Consider the following 26,943-nt stretch of genomic DNA (forward strand, 5'->3'; position numbering starts at 1 on the left):
GAGACCTAGTAGAGAGTTGTGCTAGAGACAACAAACCCCAAGAGTTTTCAAATTCGAGTGAAGAGGAAGGCTGACATATCATAGTTGCTCAATGTACAGCAACTAATACTATTTTTTTAATTAATTAATTTATTTATTTATTTTTATTTTCCCACTGTACAGCAAGGGGATCAAGTTATCCTTACATGTATACATTACAATTACATTTCTTTTTCCCCACCATTTCTTCTGTTGCAACATGAGTATCTAGACATAGTTCTCAATGCTACTCAGCAGGATTTCCTTGTAAATCTATTCTAAGTTGTGTCTGATAACCCCAAGCTCCCAATCCCTCCCACTCCCTCCCCCTCCCATCAGGCAGCCACAAGTCTCTTCTCCAAGTCCATGATTTTCTTTTCTGAGGAGGTGTTCATGTGTGCTGGATCTTAGATTCCAGTTATAAGTGATATCATATGGTATTTGTCTTTGTCTTTCGGGCTCATTTCACTCAGTATGAGATTCTCTAGCTCCGTCCATGTGGCTGCAAATGGCATTATGTCATTCTTTTTGATGGCTGAGTAGTATTCCATTGTGAATATATATACCACCTCTTCCGAATCCAATCATCTGTTGATGGACATTTGGGTTGTTTCCATGTCCTGGCTATTGTGAACAGTGCTGCAATGAACATGCGGGTGCATGTGTCTCTTTTAAGTAGAGTTTTGTCCAGACATATACCCAAGAGTGGGATTGCAGGGTCGTATGGAAGTTCTATGTATAGCTTTCTAAGGTATCTCCAAACTGTTCTCCATAGTGGCTGTACCAGTTTACATTCCCACCAACAGTGCAGGAGGGTTCCCTTTTCTCCACAGCCCCTCCAGCACTTGTTATTTGTGGATTTATTAATGATGGCCATTCTGACTGGTGTGAGGTGTTATCTCATGGTAGTTTTGATTTGCATTTCTCTTATAATCAGCGATGTTGAGCATTTTTTCCTGTGTTTGCTGGCCATCTGTATCTCTTCCTTGGAGAACAGTCTATTCAGGTCTTTTCCCCATTTTTCCATTGGGTTGTTGGCATTTTTGCTGTTGGGTTGTATAAGTTGTTTATATATTCTAGAGATTAAGCCCTTGTCCGTTGCATCCTTTGAAACTATTTTCTCCCATTCTGAAAGTTGTCTTTTTGTTTTCTTTTTGGTTTCCTTTGCTGTGCAAAAGCTTTTCAGTTTGATTAGGTCCCAAGGGTTTATTTTTGCTCTTATTTCTGTTGCTTTGGGAGACTGACCTGAGAAAATATTCATGATGTAGATGTCAGAGAGTGTTTTGCCTATGTTTTCTTCTAGGAGTTTGATGGTGTCCTGTCATATATTTAAGTCTTTCAGCCATTTTGAGTTTATTTTTGTGCATGGTGTGAGGGTGTGTTCTACATATGCAAATCAATCAACATCTTACACCACATTAACAAAAGAAAAGTCAAAAATAATATGATCATCTCAATAGATGCAGAAAAAGCATTTGACAAAGTCCAACATCCATTCATGATCAAGACCCTCGCCAAAGTGGGTATAGAGGGAACATTCCTGAATATAATCAAAGCCATTTATGATAAACCCACAGCAAATATAATCCTCAATGGGGAAAAACTGAAAGCCTTCTCACTCAAACCTGGAACAAGACAGGGATGCCCACTCTCACCACTGCTCTTCAACATCGTTTTGGAAGTCCTAGCCACAGCAATTAGGCAAACAAAAGAAATAAAAGGCATCCAAATAGGAAGAGAAGTGATAAAACTGTCACTGTATGCAGATGACATGATACTATACATTGAAAACCCTAAGGACTCAACCCAAAAACTACTTGAACTGATTAATAAATTCAGCAAAGTAGCAGGATATAAGATTAACATTCAGAAGTCAGTCACATTTCTGTATACCAGCAATGAAATATTAGAAAAGGAATACAAAAATACAATACCTTTTAAAATTGCACCTCACAAAATTAAATACCTCGGAATACACCTGACCAAGGAGGTAAAGGACCTATATGCCGAGAACTATAAAACTTTAATCAAAGAAATCAAAGAAGATGTAAAGAAATGGAAAGATATTCCAGGTTCCTGGATTGGGAAAATCAATATTGTAAAAAGGGCCATACTACCCAAAGCAATCTACAGATTCAATGCAATCCCTATCAAATTACCCAGGACATGTTTCATAGAACTAGAACAAACAATCCAAAAATTTACATGGAATAACAAAAGACCCAGAATCTCAAAACAAATCCTGAGAATCAAAAACCAAACAGGAGGCACAACTCTCCCAGACTTCAAGAAATACTACAAAGCCACAGTCATCAAAACAGTGTGGTACTGGTATCAAAACAGACAGACAGACCAATGGAACAGAATATAGAACCCAGAAATAAACCCTGACACCTATGGTCAATTAATCTTTGACAAGGGAGGCAAGAACATAAAATGGGAAAAGGAAAGTCTATTCAGCAAGCATTGCTGTGAAATCTGGACTGCTGCATGCAAAGCAATGAAACTAGAACTATTATTATTTCTGTGGCTTATCACAAATAAGGATGTCAGGTGGTCTGTTTTTCAGTAATTGACTGATATATCAATTTTATGTTTGTGAAATAAATTTATTTTTTTAAGGCCATTTTAATTTTATTGTGGAACTACCTCAGTAACATAAAATGAAAGAGTGTGGACTAAATACGGTAATTTGTGGTAATCCAGGTCAGGTGCACATCTCTTTTGGAAAGTCATCCCACAGTACTTTCATTTCGTAATGCCCCAAATACTGAATGGCAAAGCTCATATGTGAATAATGTAATAGTAAAAGATGGGTAAATACATTTTAAATATAGCTATATATCACAGGGATGTATATCCACTCACCTGTGATGGAACATGATGGAAGATAATGTGAGAGAAAGAAATGATATATAAGTATAACTGGGTCACTTTGCTGTACAGTAGAAATTGACAGAACACTGTAAATCAATTGTAATAGAAAAAATATAAATCTTAAAAAAATACCTATAGATACTTTTTCAAGGCCAGAGGTAGAGTGGGGTGCCTCAATGGCACATATAATCTTTGCTAAAGAAAAAAAAAAATAACACAATATGATTCAGCCTGCTGATATAGTTGCTGTGCCATAAATAGATGGTGTAATAGGCCTCTCTAAATATTCAAAGGTATGATTGAATTAATTTAAACTAATTTCAAAAGTTCTGTTTCTTTATTGTGGTATATATGGAGTATAAACTATGCATGTAATTGCTGTATTTTAAATATATTACTTGAGGACAATGACTATTTTAAAGCATTCTCTATTGTATGCCCCTCAAAGAGAGGCAAAAAGTGTATTCTTTGTCGCCGGTCTGTTTGGGTTCATATTTCAGCCTTACTTCTTACTAGCTGAATAACTTTATTTATCTTTTTAGGGCTGCACCTGCAGCATATGGAGGTTCCCAGGCTAGGAGTCAAATCAGAGCTGTAGCTGCTGGCCTACACCACAGCCACAGCAACACAGGATCCAAGTCCAATCTGTGACCTACACCACAGCTCGCATCAATGCCATATCCTTAACCCACTGTGCAAGGCCAGAGATTGAACCCACATCCTCATGGATACTAGTCAAGTTCATTAGCCACTGAACCACGACAGAAACTCGTAGCTGAATAACTTTAAATGATTTACTTACCTTTGGGGGGTCTTACATTTTCTCACTTAATGGGTATATTAGGGAAATATGTAATGAAAGAATCACTTTTCCCCTGTGTCAGGTATATAGTATGGTATGTAATACATAGTGTTACTGGCATAAGATGTATAGTTGCACTCAGTACATGTTAAGATGAATTATGTTATTATTTTATTATTATATAGTAGTAGTAGTAATAATAAGGGTAGAATTAGTATTTGGAAAAAAATAGGTATTAAAAAGTTTAAGAAGATGATATCTGATACATTACTGAATATTAGATGCCAGGGACTTAACAAATACTATTTATTTTAATACTTAAAATAGCCATGTAAAATAAATATTACTATACTATTTTACAGATGTGGAAATTAAATCTTACTGAATCTAGCTGAAATTGATTCTCAATGCCATGCTTTTCTCCTTGTATCATTTGATCTTATCTTTCACTGAGACTTTAACCATGAATGATTGATTTAATTCCATATAGAAAATCATGTCCCTACTTTTCCTTTCTGTGAATAAAAGAATCTGGTGTATGGATGAACAATTTTCCAAGTTTCAGGTCCATCTGGGGTCTTCCCTGATTCAATAATTGATAGAACTATGTAGAAAATTCAACAGTGAAATGGAAGACTTAACTATAAACCAACTAGGCCTAACAGACATCTATAGACCACTTCACCCAAGAACAGCAGAACGTACATTCTTTTCAGGTGTGCATGGACATTCTTCAAAAAAGGCAATATCCTAAACTGTTAAATAAACCTTTATTAATTTAGAGGCATGGATATAACACAAACTTTGTTCCTTGAACACAATCAGATAAAATTAGAAATAATACTCTCTTCCAGGAGTTTGTGTCTTGTCTTATATTTAAGTCTTTAAGCCATTTTGAATTATTTTTGTGCATGGTGTGAGGGTGTGTTCTGGTTTCATTGATTTGCATGCAGCTATCCAGGTTTCCCAATAATAATTGCTGAATAGACTGTCTTTTTCCCATTTTATGTTATTGCCTCCTTTGTCAAAGATTAATTGACCATAGGTGTCTGGATTTATTTTTAGGTTCTCTATTCTGTTCCATTGTTCAGTATGTGTGTTTTGGTACCAGTACCATACTTTCTTGATTCCTGTGGCTTTGTAATATTGCCTGAAGTCTGGGAGAGTTTGGTTTTTGTTTCTCAGGATTGCTTTGGCAATTCTGGATCTTTTGTGGTTCCATATAAATTTTTTGGATTGTTTGTTCTAGTTGTATGAAAAATGTCCTGGGTAATTTGATGGGGATTGCATTGAATCTGTAGATTGCTTTTGGGTAGTATGGCCATTTTTCCAATATTAATTTTTCCAACCCAGGAACATGGAATATCTTTCCATTTCTTTACATCTTCTTTAATTTCCTTGATTAATGTTTTATGGCTCTTAGCATGTAAGTCTTTTACCTCCCTGGCCAGGTGTATTCCCAGGTATTTGATTTTTGGGGGTGCAATTTTGAAAGGTATTGTATTTTTCTATTTTTCTAATATGTCATTGTTAGTATACAGAAATGCAAACTCCTGGAAGAGAATATAAGCAAAACATTCTCTGCCATCAGCCTTACAAATGTTTTCTCACATCAGTCTGCCAAAACAACAGAAATAAGAGCAAAAATAAACCAATGGGATCTCATCAAACTGACACACTTTTGCACAGGAACGGAAACAAAAAGAAAACAAAAAGACAACTTACAGAATGGGAGAAAATAGTTTCAAATGATGCAACTGACAAGGGCTTAATCTCTAGAATATATAAGCAACTTCTACAACCCAACAGCAAAAATGCCAAACACCCAATGGAAAAATGGGCAAAAGACCTGAACAGACATTTCTCCAAAGAAGATATGCAGATGGTCAACAAGTACATGAACAAATGCTCAACACCCCTGATCATAAGAGAAATGCAAATCAAAACTACCATGAGATACCCCCTCATACCAGTCAGAATGCAAATCATTAATAAATCCACAATTAAATGCTGGAGGGGGGTTGGAGAAAAGAGAACCCTCCTGCACTGTTGGTGGGAATGTAAGCTGGTACAACCACTATGGAGAACAGTATGGAGGTACCTTAAAAAACTGCACATAGAACTACCGTATGACCCAGAAATCCCACTCTTGGGCATGTATCCAGACAAAACTTTCCTTGAAAAAGGCACATGCACTCATATGTTCATTGCAGCACCATTCACAATAGCCAAGACATGGAATCAACCCAAATGTCCATCAACAGATGATTGGATTAGGAAGAAGTGGTATATACACACAATGGAATACTACTCAGCCATTGAAAATAATGAAATAATACCATTTGCAGCCACATGGGTGGAACTAGAGACTCTCATACTGAGTGAAGTAAGTCAGAAAGAGAAAGACAAATTCCATATGATATCACTTATATCTGGAATCTAATGTATGGCACAAATGAACATCTCCACAGAAAAGAAAATCATGGATTTGGAGAATTGACTTTGTTTCCCAAGAGGGAGGGGGAGGGAGTGGGATGGATGGGGTGCTTGGGGTTAATAGATGCAGACTATTGCCTTTGGAATGGATTAGCAATGAGATCCTGCTGTGTAGCACTGGGAACTATATCTAGTCACTTATGAGGGAGCATGATAATGTGAGAAAAAAGAATGTATACAGGTACGTGTAACTGGGTCACCATGCTGTATAGTAGAAAATTAACAGAATGTTGTAAACCAGGTATAATGTAAAAATAAAAATCATCATATACAAAATAAAATTCACTCATATTGCTTAAAAAAAGAAAGAAGAAAAAATAAAATTTAGGAAACTCACTGATTTGTGAAAATTTAAAAACCATAATCCTGGATTAACCACTGTGGCACAGTAGGTTAAGAATCCAACTTCAGCAGCTCTGGTCGCTGGTGAGGCACAGGTTTGATGCCTAGTATATGGCATTGCCACAGCTACGGTGTAGGTTGCAGCTGCAGCTTGGAATCGATCCCTGGCTTGGGAACTTGTATATGCTGTGGGTACAGCCAAAACAAACAAACAAAAAACAAAACAAAAACTGTAGTCCTAAATAGCCAATGCATCAAAAGGAAATCAAAAGGTAAATGTAAAAATACTTTGAAATGAATAAAAATGGAGGCACAACACAAAAATTTATGATATTTAGCTTTGGTGCTTAGAAATTTAAACCTGCCAATGCTTATAATGAAAAAAAAATGTCATATCAATAACCTTACCTTTCACTTAAAGACTCTACAAAAGAAGAGAAAATTAAATCTGGAACAATCAGAAGGCTGGGAGAGATTAGAGAATAAATTAATTAGAGGATTAAAAACAATAGAGAAAATTAGTGAAACCAAAAAGTCGTTCTTAGAAATGGTCAACAAACAAAAGAATATTATAGAACACATACACACATATGTATTTTTAAAAGGACAAAATATTTAAATGGCCATTTGTCCAAAGAAGATATCAATGGCACATAGGCATACAAAAACATTCAGTAACATTTATCATATAGAACTAAATGTTACTAAATGCAAAATAAAGAAGTAAGATACTACTACATTTACTAAATGCAAAATAAAGAAGTAAGATACTACTACATTTCTACTGTAGCTAAAATCCAAAAAACATGCCAAAACCAACTCAGGCAAGGCTTTGGAGCAACAGGAACTTTCATTTCATTCATTGCTAATAGGAATGTGTAATGGTAGAGCCACATGGAAAGAGAGTTTGACAGTTTCTTACAAAGCTAAATGTCATATAATGCAGCATTTGTACTTTGAGGTGATTATTTGACTGATTTGAAAATCTATGTTCATCCTAAAACCTGCATACACGTTTACAACAGCTTTACTTGTGATTGACACCAACCAGAAGCAACCAAAGTATCTTTCACAAGATAAATGGACAAACTGTGATATATTCATACAGTATTATTTACTAGTTAAAAAGAGCTATCGAGCATAAAAAGACATGGATGTGTTTTAAATACTTACTACTAGGTAAAAGAAACCAGTCTTAATAAGCCATGTTACTTTCTGATCCCAATTATATGACATTGTGGCAAAGACAAAATTATAGATATTATAAACAAATCAGTGTTTTCCAGGGAGTTGGAGATGTTGAGGAGGCCGAACAGGTGAAGCACAAGGATTTTTGAGCCTTGAACTATACTACACAAAGTAGTAATCTCAGGATGGAATGCAGGATATTACCAAAAAAATCTAAATGTAGTACAAATGCACAAAACAAAATTTTTCTTTCTTTTTTTTTTTTTTTTTTTTTTTTTTGTCTTTTTGCCTTTTCTAGGGCCGCTTCCATGGCACATGGAGGTTCTCAGGCTAGGGGTCTAATTGGAGCTGTAGCCGCCAGCCTATGCCACAGCCACAGAAACACGAGATCCAAGCCACATCTGCAACCTAAACCACAGCTCACGGAAACACCGGATCCTTAACCCATTGACCAAGGCCAGGGATCGAACCCGCAACCTCATGGTTCCTAGTCGGATTCGTTAACCACTGAGCCACAACGGGAACTCCAAAACAAACTTCTTAAAGAGAGATAGGGACTAATGTACTTACCTAAGTAACGTTTGAAATTAGTAGTGTCTATAAGAGTATGGTGAAGGAACTATATATAGCCACTCTAGGTTGTTGATACACCTGTTTCTCATGGGGGTGTGTTTAATATTTCAGAAACCATTGTACGTCTTTATTAGAATTGGACAATTAAATAAGTGAATGCAATGGTGGGAACATTGAAATTAGAGGTTACAAATAAGGAAAGAGAATAAACAAGAATATTCCATGTGGAACATGTGGATTAGAGTTGGAGACATCAATATGAACTCATGTAACTGAATATAGATGTATAGGATTACATACAGAAATATATGTGCAGATGTGGGGATTGATACACACATATATCTCCTTGCTTTGTCAGTTGAGAGGTCCTAGAAGCAATGATGCCCTACTCATAATGAGCACACCTAAGCACCCAGATCTTGGATCAAATACCACTCTCCAATGAGAAGAACCAGGACACCTTGCAAGAATTATTGGTCCTAGAATTGCTATGGGGACAAGAATTTTAACAAGATGAGCCTACACTATCTTGCAGTGACAGAAAGTAAGAAAGTAATTAAAAATAAAATCATAGACTTGTGGTTGCCAAGGGGGAGGGGAAGGGAGTGGGGAGCTTGGGGTTAATAGATACAAATTATTGCCTTTGGAATGGATTAGCAATGAGATCCTGCTGTGTAGCACTGGGAACTATGTCTAGTCACTTATGATGGAGCATGATAATGTGCAAAATTAGAATGTGTACATGTATGCGTAACTGGGTCACCATGCTGTACAGTAGAAAAAAAATGTATTGGGGAAATATCTATTAAAATAATAATTAAAAAAACAAAAAAATAATAAAAAATAAAAAATAATGAGACTGTGTCAAATAGATTCAGGAAGCCAGCTGAAAGAACCCACAAAGGTTAAAGCTGGAACAATTTGAGCAACAAAATAAGAAAAGTAGTATTGCATTATAATCCGAAGTATAAACTGAATATTTGGGGTTCCGATTGTGGCACAGTAGAAACAAATCTGACTAGGAACCATGAGGTTGTGGGTTTGATCCCTGGCCTCGCTTGGTGGGTTAAGGATCTGGTGTTGCCCCGAGCTGTTGTGTAGGTCACAGATGCGGTTTGGATCCTGTGTTGCTGTGGCTGTGGCATAGGCTGGCAGCTGTACCTCTGATTGGACCCTTAGCCTGGAAATTTCCATATGCCATGGGTGCAGCCCTAAAAAGCAAAAATAAAATAAATACTCTTGAGTCCACATTGATGTAACTAAACAAATGAGGACGAACAGGCCTATCTCCTATGCAGAAACTTTGCGGATAATTTATGTAGATACTCCACTTATAAGGAGGTGAAGCGTAATTCTCCATTCTTTAAATAGGAGCTGCCCATAGCGACTTTCTCCCAAAGAATACAGTATGAAAAAGGAAGGGAACAAATTAGCTTTACAAGGAAAACTCTTGACAATTACTAGCTCAAGTCAGGTGACCAAAGTTAACACCAACAGTGATAAGTCATACTGATATTACATTTCCTTGATGTATGATATAAGAATGGCTCTTGAACTCTTATCTTCTCCACAGAACATTACCTCAATATAATCCTGAGATAAATAGCAGAAAAATCTCAATTGCAGGATATTTTACAAATTATCAGACCAGTACTTCTTAAAACTACCAAGGTGATAAAAAAACAAGAAAAGTCTGAGAAATTGTCACAACCAAGAACAGCCTTAGGAAGTATATAACTAATAGAGGAAATATGATTTCTTGGATGAGATTCTGAAACATAAAAATAACACTAATGAAAATCCAAGGAAATCTGAATATCATTTTTTTTAATAATTAGTAATTTTATTAATTATAACAAATGAACCATCCTAGTGAAAGATATTACTAGTGGGGAAAAATAAACTACATATAGGGTACAGGAGTTTTGTGTAATATCTTTGCAATAATTCTAAAACTTCTGAAATAGAAGATTTACTTAAAAAACTAGTAGTCCCTAATACAGTGTCTGATCCATCAAGATGCCCCTTAAATACTTATTAAGACTTAAAACAGTTGTGAAATCTGGGGATCCCATTTCCAGAATTTTGGAAAAATTACTAAAACTGGCCTGGTAAATTGAAAGAGAAAGGTCACAACTTGAAACCTTGTGACGAAACCCAAAAAGAGAGCTTGCCTTGATAAAACATGATTATTCTTTCCTCAAATCTACTCCACTGCCCCACCTACCCTTATGCCTTTCACTCTGGGCTTCATGAATTTAAGATTTGAGCAGAATGAACTGCAGGCCTTCAGTATACTCTGACGCTTGTGCTTTCTGAGAAAGCCAAAGTGTTCTCTTTGCCACCATTGCCTATTAACCCACATTCATTTAGGCAATGCAACTATCAGAAGACACAACTGAAATATTAATAGTTAATTGCATTATGTGAAATTGATTCCTTTTTTGAAAGTGGTTTTAAGTAGTGGAAGAGACATAAAAGAACCTAAAAAAACTCCTGGAATTTGAGAATTTTTGGATAATCAATTCAGATTATAGAATTCCTGAACTTAATAATAAGAAATAACATAACTGTGTTTGGTAAAAACCCACTCCAAAATGGAAACTGAAGAGTAAGCAGTTTCATCAATCTGTCCCTAATTCTTGATCTGGAAAGGGATTACAGTGCTTCAGAGGTACCTCAAAGTCAGTTCACTCCCCTGCCTGCTATTATACACTGAATATTAGTCAATTCTGTGAGGTAAGGAAAAAAAAAAAAAGAAATAGAAGATAAAATCAGGTCATTAAAAATTAAATCATCTAGAAATGAAAGTCTTAATGCAAAAGCATACTTATAAAATTTACCCACTGAAGCGTCCAGTAGAAAACTTCATGAAACTATTTCTATCCTCAATAGAATGCAAAAAGATACAAATTCTGTCAAATAAAAGCAGAAAAAATGAAGGGAATTGTATAAGAAATAATTTTTAAAAACTAAAAAATGTACCGTTGAAATTAAAATCCATATTAAAGGCGAATGTAAAAGTTAGGTCACATATCATAAGCCTTTGCCAAAATTGTGGTTCAAACTATAGGTCAAACATTCCAACAGAATTGAGGATATTTAAAATGAGAGATATTTATCACAAATGCTTTTTAGGAAAAATAACAACAACAAAAATATCAGGCCAAATACTATTATTTACAAATGCTTATCATAAAAGCAATATGTAGGCAAAGTAAGATTCTGTTTAGGGAAATACATAAATCTGCAACTGTTCACCGTAAAATTGAATTTTCTGGCTGTTTGCTTGTCAAAAGATATCTTGTAGAATTTTACATTATGGTGTTTTTATGTCATTTCTTATAAGATATAATTACCTCAAAACTATATTTGCTATTTTTATGTTTGCTGTCAGAAATTTTGTTTAGTTAATGTATATTTTGTATCAAATTTGGACATGTTTATCAAACTTGTAATTTTTACCTGATAAGCATGACTTCTCTGATTTTATTAAAATGAATCCAATCAATTTAAATAATGTTTAGAATTTTTCAGGGTTAGCAAATCCATTTCTAAGCTTTCTCCCATGTATTTGTGCCAGGAAAGAAAGACAGATTAATGAAAAATTATTTTAAAAGTTATATCTATGAGAGTACAAAAAATAGAACAATGAAATCACATCAATTATATGAAGAGAAAACATGAAAATAATTCAGAATAAAATAATTCAGAAAATAATTCAGAATAAAAAGGGAAGGAAATGAAAATTGAAAAAAATATTGTATATAGCATATTGAAAAATTTAAAATATTTTGGTTTAATTAATCCTGAAAGTAAATGGAATTGAAATCTTAGTAAAACATATGGTATTTCTCTTTATATAAAGAAGAGCTTTTTGTGCATATGATATTTTAGTTGATACATCAAAAAATACAATTTAAAATGCTTAGAAATTTTAAAAAATGAAAAATAGCATTATTTTTATTATAAAATAAATATATTTTATTAACAAGCAATACAGTAAATCATAAAAATAATAAAAATTCCAAAAATATTTACTATTAATCTGTGGTGCCTGTATATTTTGATATTTTTCTATATATATCCTAACATAAATTAACATATATTCAAATTAGGATATTAACACATTCCCAAGGATGTGTTCGTCACTGTTTTTAAATTAGCAAAACATTATAAACATGTTTCTACTTTAATAACTTACAGATTTAATATTGTGGTATTTGATGGTCTTATAACTATTATAGGATCTTCTTCATTTTCTGCCATCCTAAAAAATGCTGTATTGTGTGTTGTGTGATAATGTGTAGAATGGCAAACGGACATGAGTTGAGGAATGATGTGTAATGTGTATATACATTGGTTGTAAGTTTTGTGAAATGCAAAACAAGTGTGTTGTCAAATGTAGAAAAATAAGTTGCTGGAGTCCCTGTCATGGCGCAGTGGAAACAAATCAGACTAGGAACCATGAGCTTGCAGGTTCGATCCCTGGCTTTGCTCAGTGGGTTAAGGATCCAGCATTGCTGTGGCTGTGGTGTAGGCCGGCAGCTGTAGTTCTAATTACACCCCTAGCCTGAGAACCTCCATATGTTGCGGATGTGGCCCTAAAAGGCAAAAAAATAAAATAAAATAAGTTGCAACCAAATAGCGAATAATGCCGGAAAGACTGAGAGTCTGAATTATGTTAGTACTGAATGTAATTATTTCCCAATTTATTTCTTTGTAAATGTACCATTTTTAAATGAATTTTATTCTTGTTTTAACTTTTTGTTTTTGTTTTCTTTTTATGGCTGCACCTGTGTGGAAATTCCCAGGCTAAGAGTTGAATCAGAGCTTCAGCTGAGTCCTACACCACAGCCACAGCAATACTGGATCCGAGCTGCATCTTTGACCTATGCTGCAGCTTGCAGCAATGCTGGATCCATAACCCACTGAGTGAGGCCAGGGATCAAGCCCACATTCTCGTAGAGACAATGTCAGGTCCTTAATCCACTGAGCCACAACAGAAACTCCTTCTTTTAAGTTTTGATATAACTTTACTCTTGTAAATTACTCTGCTACTTCCACTTTTTGACCAGGTGTGTATTTTGTGCAATGTACTGATAAGTAACCACAATCACTATACCTTACTTTTGTAAAAAAATTACAACTTAGATCTAGTAGTTCTGTGTGACCTACCAATGCTGAAGCAGTTATATTTATAAGATTTAGTAAAAATAATAATTTTAAATGAGTTCAGTTGCAATCATTTTGAAATTTACTTCCAGAGGAGGCATTATATTTCGAGGTAATTATAATCATTTTTTTTTCAAAATAACTGATTAGGTGTAATTTCATCTTGCTTCCTGAAAAACACAGGGTCTGGTTTGTAATCTACTTTGGAAAATTAGATCCATAAGTATGGTGAAAATGAAGTGATTCTAAAATTCTTAAGTATTTTATTTTGTAAGTTAAAACTTCTAAACTTGCTATTTTTACACTTTATTAAGCTCTTTGGAGAATAGTTACAATGCATTTTTAAAATTAACTTTCCTATGATACATCAATTTTTGATCGTAGAATTCAGACAGAATGGTCTAAGTTGCTCCAGCGCCAATCCCAAGAGCTTCCAGTCTCATCAGAACAAATATATGACAAGTTACCAAGTAATACTGGGAGTGTGGGTGAGTGTAGAGACAAATTTTAAGATACACATTTTTTTCTATTTGGATAATTTTAGACAATATGTGAAACTAGTTGCTGTGTGCTACAGAGATAGTCTAATAATGAAATAATTATATTTAAGTAATAAATATTGTCAGGAGTATATTATTACAAAGATTCTCAATGGTTTATATTACTATTAATGAGTAATTTCACCTTTTAAATAAATAATCATCAATCCATGTTGAAATTTGATGGGTTTTAAACTCAGTCATATATGCGTCACAACAATAAAGATATAGGGCATTTAAATATTTTATAATTAAGTAAAGTTTAAATTCGGGTTTGATATATAAAATCTTTAGGTAAATGACCCTATTAAATAACTCAATAATAGTGCATATTTCAAAAGGTCTCTAATGTGAAATAATTAAAAATCAGAAACATTTATAAATATGGTAGAAGTTACAATATTAGCCAAGATTATGATTTTATCTACAGTTCAACATCATTAATTTTTTAACCTTAAAGTTAAAAGCAAAAAGTAAACATTCTTTGATTTTAGTTTGTAGATTTATAAAGAGTGTACAAGTAAAATCTTGAAAACAGTTGGAGATATGAGCCCTATTGAACTATAACAGGAGCTTTACATCAATATGAAAAAAAAAATATGATGGTTATACATTAATGCCCTAATGTTTTCCTTCTAGATCTTACATTGCTTATTTAAATAATTAAGTAGTTATTTATTGGCATATGATGTTATACTTCAATTATTTTTATTGAATTAATATCTTTGAACGCCAAAATAATTTTGTTCAGTTTCTTAAGTTTAACAAATAATTGAAATAAGTTAATAACATTTATAGAATTTTAAAGTCTATTTTATTTTACCATTGTGTCTCTTTATATGTATTTGAACATACCTAAAGAGACCCATGAAACCAAATGTTGAAGGAGACTTCTGTTTCTTTTTTTGACCGTAGACCCAAATCTGAGGATAATAGTTTTTGAGTATGTATACATTCTAAAGAGAACACTAAGAAGGGATAAGACTCCAGAACAGGGTGAATTTGGTGGGTCATAAACAGAAAGTAGCTTTATAGTGTGTAGTTATCCTAGGTCCAACACTTAACTGAGAGAGAGTTTACTCCACATAGACGTTACTCCATATAAAGACTACTTCCCTCCTATACTAACCACTAAACAGTCATGGCTGGTGAGCTACTCTTCACTAACTTGGACACTTCTATTCCACCAGTTGAATTATAACGCATACCAAAATTAGTTAGGTTTGGTTATGGAGTTATTTTTTTATTATACTTGTAAGTGTATAGTATCATTAACTATGATAAAATATATACTAGTGAAAATAGAGAGGTTTCTGTGAAAATTCAGTGAAGTGCTTTAGAAAAGATTTAAAAATCCTGTAGCATTAGTTTTAGGAAATGATTAGGGAAAATATCTGCAAAAATCTAGGTGATTCCTTGTTAAAATAGCTTTGGAAGTGCTTTAAAAATGCTTTAAATTTAATGTCATATTTTAAAGACACACCAAAATCTGTTCTATGTTATGTATTATAACTGCAGTTTATATAGGAAAGATGACATAGGGTTGTAATCAGTTATCTTAAAGAAAAGAACTTAATTCTATGTTAAATGATGGCAATTTCATTTGTTCTAAGTTAAGGCTTTATATTTGAAAAACATGATATCCTAACAAATGAATTAATATGGGGCTTTAGTTTTATCCTTGTGCTTGTGTGTGTGTGTGTGTGTGTGTGTGTGCGTATGTGTGTGTACAAGTGTGTATGGAAATTTTAAGTTTTTATTTTCAATTTTATGTGACTTTCCAATTATTCAATCAAAGATAGTTTCAGATGGAATAATATACCAGGGTTTTTACCGTACTGCCATATATTAAATCAATCATAAAAATAAAATTAGTGGGAAATAATCAAGAAAACGAAAAGGACACATACTGAATGGAAGAAAATATTTGCAAATCATATATCTGATAAGGGGTTACTATCCAAAATATATTAAAGAACTCATACAACTGAATGGCAAAAACCAAACAACAATCCAGTTAAAAAATAGGCAGAAAATCTGAAAAGACATTTTTTTCAGAGAAGACCGCTAGACACAACAAAAGATGCTCAACCTCACTAAACATTAGGGAAATATAAATCAAAACCACAATGAGATATCACTTCACACTTGTTAGGATGGCTATAATAAAGAAAAAGATGTAACAAGTGTTAGCAAGGGAATGGAGGAAATGGAACCTTTGTGCACTGTTGGTGAGAGTATTAATAGGTGTAGCCACTATGGAAAATTGTATGGAGGTTCTTCAAAAAATTTAAAGAAGAACTACCAGATGATCCAGAACTTCACTTCTGGGAATTTATCTGAAGAAAACAAAAACACTAACTTGAAAAGATATCTATACTCTCATGCTCATTGCAGCATTATTTACAGTAGCCCAAGATATGGAAAAAACCCAAGTGTCCATCTATGGATGAATGAATATAGTGCAGTATACATATATAATAGAATATTATTAATCCAGGAAAAAGAATGATGTCTTACCATTTGTGACAACATGGATGGACCTCGAGGACATCTTGCTAGGTGAAAGTAAGTCAGGGAGAGAAATACTATATTATCTCTCTCATATTTGGACTCTAAACAAAACCAAAACAAAAAGACAAGCAAGCAAAAAACAACCAGGGCAAATAGATAAATGGAACAGATTGGTTGCCAGAGGTAGGTGGTTGGGGAGACAGGAGAAATGGGTCAAAAAGGTATTATTTTTTTTAAAGGAATAGAGAAGCCAAGTATGGATATTACTATGTTAATTAATAAGAAAAACTTAAATTTTCAACATACTTTATGGTTTTAAAATAGCACACTCACATGTGTGGTTTCATAAAAATTGTGAGGTAGAGCAGCGTATTGTTTCAGGATGAAGAAACTAACATTTGGCATTACTAATTGTTTAAAAAAAAATCCATTTTCGGTTAACATTACAATATTTCACTGACGGTGCAGTTACAACAGAATATTTCCAATTACTCCTTCCTATCCTTTAAAAGATTGCTCTCTTTGGTTTCACTTCTTATTCTATAATTACAAGTACATTGTTACTGTTATTATTTTGAACGTTAGCTAGTAAATTAATAAGAAGATATTTTGTTTTCAAAACAATAAAATAAACATTAGTGTTCTTAGCTTTTATACAGTATTTTTCCTACTTTGTTCTTAAGTGTGCTTTGAGTATATGCTTTGTATTGAATGCATAGTAAAATATTGTATGAACATACTATATTTTGTGTAATTTCTCCATTTTTGGATGTTGGAACCTCTAGCCTCTGCATTTTCTGCCCACATTTTCTCTGTCTCTGAGGATGAACTGTCCCTTGTGTTTTCAGGGAACTACATGACCTCTTCTCATCATTTTCTTTGTGTTCTAGTTATAAGAAGGGACCAATCAACAGGCTCTGAGTTGTATATCCAGATTCCTGGAAGATGTTATATAGTAGTCCTGCTTAGTCAGGCATTAATTGGCAAATATCTGTCAAGTTCATGTCTTTATTTACTGAACACTATTCTAGAAACTGACCAGGAAAAAATGACATTATCCCTAAATATGATGGCTAGATTCCCATCTCTTTGAACCTAGTGCAGAAAGGCATTAGGAGAGAAAAGAAAGTTGTGAGCTGAGTAGACTTAACCAAAATGTGCTTATTATAAAAATAAAATATCTAAAAATGTTTTTTCTCTGCTTTTATTTATGAAAATTTGAGCAACCCTTAATATTCATCTTCCCCATATGGTTTTTTCTACCTTTTGTGGGGTTTTTTTGTTTGTTTGTTTCTATGGAATAGCTTTTACGTGACATGATTTTGATATTAATGCCAGTATGAACATGAATTTATTTTTCTAATACTTAACTAATTATCTTTGTATCAGCAATTGAATAATTCAAACTTTCCCAGAAATGTTTATCATCTCTGACTTTTTTTTCGGTTTTATATTCTGCCTTTTTTTCTCTGCCTGACCATTATGATGACTGTAATATACTGTCTTAATTTATGTAGCCAACAAACAGCAAGAATTCTTGATTATTGCAGAAATATAATTTGGATTATGTTATAGGTATCAATATATTGTCATTAGTATTTTATTATAATCACATTAATATAAAATTGATTTAAAATATTATTTTGTGATATGTATCTTCCCATATGGATATTTAGTATGCTTTCACTTCATTCTCTTCTTCCATATCAAGGTGAAGTTTAAGATTATTTTTCCCTTTGGTTCTTATGCATTTCTTCCTAATGTTCTTAGATATTGAAATCATTTTAATATACTTCTTTTATTAAAGGAATATATATCTAAATATGCCTGTAATAAATACTAATATCTATATGTATTTACCTAAATATTTAAAGAGTATATCTAAAGATTTATTTGTATAATGCTCTCTAATTAAAATTTCTGCCCAAATTTCATTCTTTCTCAACTAGCATATTGGAGCACAAAGTATACAATCATATTATCTCTAAGTATTGATTCTCTAGCATACCTTTTTTCTTATCTCTCAATTTTTTTTACTCACTTGTATTTGCTGGAATTTCAAGAACAGTATGAAGTAATACTGTTGAAAACATAACATGATTTTTTTTTTCTGGTATCAATGGAAATACCTCTATTGTAACTATGGCAAATTTGTTTTATATTACAATTCCGAATTCAATCTACTAATAGTAGTTGATTTGCAAAATACGTTACGAAGATTTCTGAAGTCACGTCTGAGCTCAGTGAAAAATATTACCACGGTTAGTTAACAATGTCTGTCATGCATATGGACGTAAAGGACAAACAAAGATGATACACATTTTCCACCCCTATTTTAGTGTTTAACATTAATGCTAAAACATTTTGTAAGAAAATTTGAAACTAGATCCATTAAAAGCTTTGAAATATTCCAGATATTGTACACTTTTAACACATATGCTAAAGAAATAGCTTTTTTTTGCTCTTTTTGCCTTTGTCTTGAGCCGCTCCCGCAGCATATGGAGGTTCCCAGGCTAGGGGTCCAATCGGAGCTGTAGCCACCGGCCTACGCCAGAGCCACAGCAACATCGGATCCAAGATGCGTCTACGACCTACACCACAGCTCACGACAATGCCAGATCCTTAACCCACTGAGCAAGGCCAGGGATCGAACACGCAACCTCGTGGTTCCTAGTTGGATTCATTAACCACTGCCTCACAAGGGAACTCCAAGAAATAGCTTTTGATGTAAAAAGGTATGAAAAGAAACCACACTATAGCCTTAATATTATCCTTTTATACATTAATATCCAAAGGTGATCTCAGAGCAAATCTCTGACTTAGTATGCTGACTTATCCAGGCTCATGAGTATCAGGGTTCAAAAAACTCCATAGAAACAAGAGGCATTATTCCTATCTGTATTCCACTTTAATCTTGAAAAGTTTGACCACCAGGAAGGAAATGTAATCTATCAATTAGGATAAATTAGAGTCAGGGAAAAATGCTGATACATCCTCAGAAATAAAATACAAATATGAGAGCTTTGTTATCATCTAAGCAGAGAAGTAAGAAACAAAAGATATAGGTATCTGCTGTTGTATAACAAACTTCTCTTAAACTTAGTGGATTAATAAATTACTGATTTTATTGTCTGTCAGGATTCTGTTGGATGATGGAGCCAGCTTGTCAGTTCCTCTGGTGGCTTCAGAGTCTTTTGCAAAGCTGTATGAAAGTTCCAGTTGGTGGTGGCATTAACCTAAGATTCAGCTGACATGCTGGAATGATTGAATCTCTCTTCCTATTCATGTAATCACAGTGCCTCTCCTTTCCACACAGGTCTCTGCACATGGCCTCTCCCACAGAGTAGATAGAATTTCATAATGGAGGCTTAGGGTCCTCAATGCAAGAGTTCCCAGGGAGGTGAAGCAGAAGCTGTCAGTCCACTTAAAGTCAAGGAATGGATCAGACAAAATCCCAGTTTCTACCATATTGTATTTGTTATTGCAAGCTACAGACTGTCCTTGGAGATTTGCTACCACAGTTGACCTTCTGGCCCCCAAAGGTTAATATTCTTCTTATATAAAAAATGCTTTCAGACATAGGAACCCCAAAAACCTTATCTTCCTTGGCATAAGTCTCAATCTTGAGGCCAATAAATATTCATTTTAATTAGGTCAGGATATAGATAAGATTCTTTGGGTACATACATCTCTTCCTAATTGGAAGACCTGTGAACTGAAATGACAGGTTATGTGTCCTCCACTTATACAAATTGTGAAAGAGTTGTAGGAGAACTGAACAAAGAACAACACCAAAAGGGCAGGGAGATGGTCAAAGTAGGAGGCATATAGCAGTCCATAGTCTATAGCATTGCTAAAATCCAGCCAAGTGTGGGTTGACACTTGCCCCTGATTCATTGATTAACTCTGTTTCTCCTCCTTAGTTCTCTTCAACTACGCTTTGTCCACTGGGCTCTTAATTATTCCATTTTTCATGAAAAAAGGATCCAATTTTTTAATATCTGATTAGTGTTCCTAGCCTGGTTCCTGCCTGTAGGAAGCTGGAGACTCAGAGGTCTCTTTGCATTTTGAATGATGTTTGTACTTTTATTTTCAAGCTGTATAACTTTGAAATCTTTGTAGACTTTCTGTGTATCAAATTACAATCCACTCTATTGGACCAAGGTCATACTCACAAATCTCTTTGAGACAAACTTCCCTGTTCCTTGGGCTGAGGGTCAGGGTGCTAAGGGATATTTTAAAAGACTTCTAGAAGCCCTCTTACTTAGAAGGGATGGTCTAAGAAGAGCACCCATAAAAGTCTCAGAAATCTTTGTGTCTAGCTGAGAGGATTTATGAGCCACCATCCTAAATCTTTCTGAAGTCTTACAAAAGAGCATTACAGCCATACCCTGGGAATATTAACCCTGAGACCATATTTTATTGACAGAGCCCTGCGTTTGATCTTTTCTTTCAGGCCATTTCTTATGTTGAGACCTATGTGAAACAGTTTCATCCTCAAACCCAGCAGATTTGTGTATGGAAATGCATTCTCTCAATTCTATCAGAAATTTAAGTTTTTCGTATTAGTTCATCATTCTATATAAAATGATTAATAAACAGATAGAGAACCTTATTAAAACTGGTTGGCATTTTCAAAATTCTTCCCAAAAATCCCCTTACCCAAATCTCATCCCATTAGGAATATTTTTCATTGCCCATACTGTCATAAGTATCAGTGTGCATTTACGTTTCACCTGTACAAAACACTGGTCATTTTTTTCCCCTTAGAAATAATTAGAAGTGGTGTGGGAGGTGTAGATCCATGAAGCTCATACAAGATTACCTTTGAAGAAGTCATTGCAGGTTCTTTATTCAAGGAGAGACTCACCTTCTCAGATGTGAGAAAAGGGTTGCTTGTACTGGCAAAAGAGATTCAAAACAATGTGAACCTTCAAAATCCTCACCTTCATTGGGAATTGAGCAAATGATCCATAATAAGGTTCAGGGACTTCTTCCTAGTTAAGGCCTTAACTTCAACAGAGTACTGCAAGACTGTGACTATAATTTGTGGAATAATAAAGTGACCTCCAGAATTAGAATTTGTGTTTATTTTTGAGAAAATCAGTCCTGTGGTTATGTCAGCAGACAGTGGTTTCCTTTGAAGGCAGTTATAGAGGCATTTTGTATCCAGAGCCTGAGCAGAGAATTAAAAGCCTAATCTTATTTTATTTCTCTAAGTTTTTAAAACCAGTTATACTCCTCATAGTCATTCATGCCATTATTTTCACTATTTCAGCCTTTTTTTTTGTAACTCAAATACATGATTTCTATGGGCAGTTTTGGCCTCATCATAGTGAAATCTCCCTGTTTTCATAGCCAAGTATTTGGGTTGCTATTGGCCATCAGCGCCAAAAAGTTGGGAAGAAAAGATAGACATGTAGTGGCTAAGAACAGTGATAAGCTGGAAGCTGCTGGCATGTCTCACTCTGCCTCCAACAATGACATATTCCAAGTATAGTGCCTGCTGCTTCACTTACATGTCTTAAATATTACGATTTTCTTTTTTGTTCTTTTCCTTTTTTTAAATATTGTCACCAAAAATCAAATGGTCAGTAATCACAGAAATACACTTCCAGCTGAGCCAGTTTAATATGGTTGGAATCAATCACATGAAACCAAAAAGAGAAGTAGTATTGGCTTAGCCAATTTGATACATATAAGACTGTAATATTTTTTATGATCTCAAGTTATCAGTGCTTGTTAATAATCATTGCTCTTGTTTGCATGTAATTATAAATAAAATTTATTTTAATAAAACAAAAGCCCTCAAGTACAATTGTCTGGATATCGAAGAATTAAAACATTTGAAGGAATGTGTTCCCATTGTGGCTCAGTAGGTTAAGAACCTAATATAGTGTCCATGAGAATGATTTGATTCCTGGACTTGCTCAATGGGTTAAGGATCTGGTGTTGCCTCAAGCTGCGTAGGTCACAGTTGTGGCTCAGATCCCATGATGCTGTGGCGGTGGTGTAGGCTGGAAGCTGCAGGTCAGATTGGATCCCTAGCCCAGGAACTTCTATATGCTTCAGTATCAGCACTAAAGAGAAGAAAGAGTGGGATTGTGGTATCATATGGTAGTTCTATATTTAGTTTGCTGAGGTACATCCATACTGTTTTCCATAATGTTTATATGTGGTATCTGAAATATGGATATGCAGAACAGAAACAAACTTGTGGACATAGAGAACAGATGTGTGGTTGCCATGGGGGAGGCTGAGGGAGTGGGATGGGCTGGGAGTTTGAGGTTAGTAGATGCAAACTATTGCATTTGGAGTGGATAAGCAATGAGGTCCTGCTGTATAGCTTAAGGAACTATATCCGCTCACTTGTGGTGGAACATGATGAAGATAATATGAGAAAAAGAATGTGTATATATATGCATAATTGGGTAACTTTGCTGTACAGCAGAAATTGACAGAACATTGTAAATTAACTATAATAAAAAATTAATGGAAGAAATGAAGGAAAAAGCTGTTTACCATTCAGGTAATAGGAATCAGAGGTTTGATAAGTGATGTTGGATCATATAAACATAATGTATGGGACCTAAAGCAAAATAAGACAGGAGGCTAAGAAGCTGCTGGGAATTAATAATGGAACCCTAAAAAATAAACAAAGTGGTTCTGCGGCAATGGCGATATGGCTTTGTATGTTTGTGTATGTTTTATGAAATATGGAATATGAAACTTTGTTCCTTGGATCATTCTAGAATTTAAGACTTTGCAGTATCTAAAAGATAAGTTGAAACAGAGGGTTATATGTAAGCTTATCAAAGAATTTACTTCATGCTATTAACTTAGATTTTAAGCATTGACTTTTACAGAAATAGTATTATTTTCTGAAGTTTGCCTTGCTATCAATAATTTAAAATAATAATGGAATTAAGTTATTTCTTTGTATCAAAATAGATACGTTTAACTGATCATACGAGTTATTTTAATGTGTTAAATGAGTGTTACAGTGTCTTCTTAGGATAAGCACTAGATATTTGCTGGAAGAACTGAATAAAGGAAAAGAAACAATGATTGATTTCAACTAGTCATGCTTTTAACCTGTTAGAACTTGAAGTCCAGCTGACTCTGAGATAGTTGAAATGATTTAAGAAATAGCAAACACAGGAAAGCCACAGTGGAAGCAGATGCTGCAGAAGCATTGCATTGAACGAATATATCTCAAAAAGAAGGCCTTTGTAATATGTTGCAGTCATCCACATGATCATAAACAAGTGATAGTACCAGAAAAATAATAAGTGATTTTGTTGCTTGCATTTTTCAGTCTTCCTTCCCACATTTTTTTTTCCCAGATGCACATGTGAACTTTACATCAGTTCAGTGTTCAGGTAGAGTGAGAGTTTCCTGTAACAGTGATGACTTACTTTGCCTTTTTAACACAACTCCTAAGGAATAATTACTCACAGGATGTTTTCTGGAAGGATGGCACAAAGTGACTGAGAGAATATAAGAGACTGAAGTCTTATCAGTGGAATAACACTTTTCTGTAACTAAAATTAGACTAATCAATGTTACTGTGAACTTAGAACCATGTCTCACTTCTATATTGTTTGTTCTGCACAGTTTGTTTCAGTGCATGGGAATAAATAAGGAAAAATAGTATACTATAATTAGTTTACTAGGGCTGTCATTACAAAATACTACAAACTGGATGGCTTAAAAACAGAAATTTGCTTTTTTCACAGTTCTGGAGGCTAGAAGTCTAAGATCAAGGTGCCAGGGAGCTTGATTTCTCCTGAGACTTCTTCCTTAGATTGCAGGTAGTCCTCCCTCTTTGCACTTGCACATGTGGGATGCCTTCCTCTTCTTAGGGTCCCACCACAAAGGCCTCAGTCACATTTTTGAAGATCTTACCTGTAAATATAGCTACATTGGGAAGTACTGGGGGTTGGGGCTTCAACATAAGAATTTAGGGGGAACACAACTTCTTTTAAAATAAGACAGGAGTTTGCATTGTGGCTCCGTGGTAACGAACCCAGCTAGTATCCATGAGGATGCAGGTTCCATCCCTGGCCCTGCTCAGTGGGTTAAGGATCTGGCATTTCCAGGAACTGCAATATAGGTCACAGACGTGGCTTGGATCTGGCATTGCTGTGGCTGTAGCATAGGCCAGCAGCTATACCTCCAATTCGACCCCGACCCTGGGAACTTCCATATGCCGTGGGTGTGGCCCTAAAAAATGTAGACAAATTAATATAAAAGTAGAAATGTAAGGTCAATGCATGCAGGCTTTTCTTTTTTTCTTTTTCTTTTCCTCTTTTTGGTAAGTTCCTTGATGAAATCATGTATGCATATCAAAAAAATTTTTTGAAACTATGCTTTACCCAGATTTCATGATATATACTTGGTTTTTGATTCTCACATCAATAGCATGAGATTCATATTACTATTACTGTTTTCAAATAACAAGATAAAGCTCAGATAGATTTAGGGAATTGCTGTTTTTTATTCAGGAAGAAAGTGCAGTGCCAGATATGACCTTCGTTTTGCTGACTTTAGTCTCTAATAAAGTAACCTCTGGATTTTATTCAAGAAGTGTTAATAAGTTGTGAATTAACATCAGGAATTGGCAGATGGTGCCTAGATGTACACATTATTCAGTTTAGTTATATTTAATTAGAATAATAAAAATGTATGCGTGTAGGAATACAGATAATGCATCTTTAAAAACTCAGTGGCTTTATTAATGTGGGATTTGAAGAGTCCATCAAATTGTGTTTTTCAAAATCTCAATTTCTATTAAATCCTTTTAGAAGTTTTTTTAATTAGAAATGTAATTTATAAAGCTGAACTTCTACAAATACGAACTGTGTACCCAATTCCTAGCCTAGTGTTTATTGTGAAGGACAGACATGATGTTGTTTTAAAATTGAATTGTCCAAAGTAAACCCCTCTCTTTCAAAAATATAAACTACAAGGGAGTTCTCTTATGGCACAGTGGGTTAAGGATACAGTACAGAGACCCAGGTTGCTGCCGTGGTGTGGGTTCAATCCCTGGCCCAGGAACTTCCACATGTCACAAGCATGGCCTGAAAAAGAAATACAGATAGATAGATAGATAGATAGATAGATAGATAGATAGATAGATAATATATAGATATATACATATGCTAAAATTTAGCACAAGAAATCTAAAGAGGCTCAAATCACATTGGCCCAAATATTAAATGGATTTTTAACATGTAGTGTTGTAGCAGGCATTGATTTGTTATAATTGTTACATAGTAAATGTAATTCCAGAAATCTATGAGGTCCCTTAAGTGAATGATTGAATTCCATGAGGTTCAATTGAAAAATAAAGGAGGAAAAACTTTCACTCTTTAATATTGCAATCAGGTAGGCCGGTTAACCATTGACCTCGAAGCCTTTATCACATGCTCAGATGTTCCATGAAGACAGAAGCAATTAGATTCCATTTTCTGTCTTCTGCCTGCAGTCATTCTTGCTTGCTTTTTCCTAAGTTTCATATAATAAAAGTGCCTCTCAAACTCACCCTTTCCATTAGATTATTTGTTTTAACAGTCTGCCTGTTTTTGTCTTTGATTCCAAGCTTTTGGCAAGCTCTTTAGCTGAACCCATCATACTCAGTGGGCACATCACACTTCATCTCAGTTCCCAGCACATGGCAAAAATCACTGTTTTTAATTATGTCCATTGGCTGAGTAAGAGGAAACAGCTATTCTTTAAGTGTCTGTGTTTTAGCAGGTAACAAACTAGGCAGTTTACATAAATTTAATCCTTTTAACAACTTAATGAGGTAGAATTTGTTATTTATGATTTAACTATTATTATAAGAAAGCTGAGATACTGAGATAATTTAAGAAGCTTGCTCAAGGCACATACATAGAAGAATGAGAAAAAAAACTCTATACATTAAATTGTGAAAAGAGCATAGACATGGTAGAAATAATACAGCTTAGTTGAAGTAACACCTCTGCACTTACCATCAAAACCTCCATTTTCTCATCTTTAAAATAAAAAGATAAATTATATTTACTTTAGTGTATAGAAGGAAGTTAAGTGAAATAAAAGCATAGAAAGTTCTTATTATTTGAAAGAAGGTATGCCATCAATCATGCTTTTTTCTAATTTTTTTTTTAATTTATGGTTTCACTATTATCCTGCCATTCAACACTGCAGGAATAAATAAGATTTCTCTAGGATAATAGCAGCTGCCTAAATCTAAATTCCTCAGCTTGTCCTTCCAGATGAGCTTGATGTGAACAAATAAATTAAAACAGAAGAAATGGGAAATAAAAATACATGCTTCACCAATTAGCATCACTAGGAGGTAGAGATGTTTCACAAATGCAATTATTTACAGAAAAATGAACACCGGATTTCAATGTGCATGCTGTTGGTGCA

General features: G+C 34.3%; 1 long non-coding RNA gene across 1 annotated transcript in view; it reads left to right on the forward strand.

Annotated features, from left to right (window-relative positions):
* The window catches only part of LOC146407119 (uncharacterized), a 352,528-nt gene that overhangs the window by 97,564 nt on the left and 228,021 nt on the right, over nt 1-26,943 (forward strand). The window contains exons 3-4 of the long non-coding RNA XR_014832257.1: nt 8,655-8,840; nt 13,856-13,959. This is a non-coding gene — a long non-coding RNA (uncharacterized LOC146407119). The remainder of the gene's footprint in view (nt 1-8,654; nt 8,841-13,855; nt 13,960-26,943) is intronic.

Source organism: Sus scrofa, chromosome 1 (assembly GCF_054392235.1).
Source record: "Sus scrofa isolate SSC_HxYL_T2T_F1_AM1 chromosome 1, Sscrofa_HxYL_maternal_Yorkshire_Landrace_v2.0, whole genome shotgun sequence".
Taxonomy (NCBI): Eukaryota; Metazoa; Chordata; class Mammalia; order Artiodactyla; family Suidae; genus Sus; species Sus scrofa.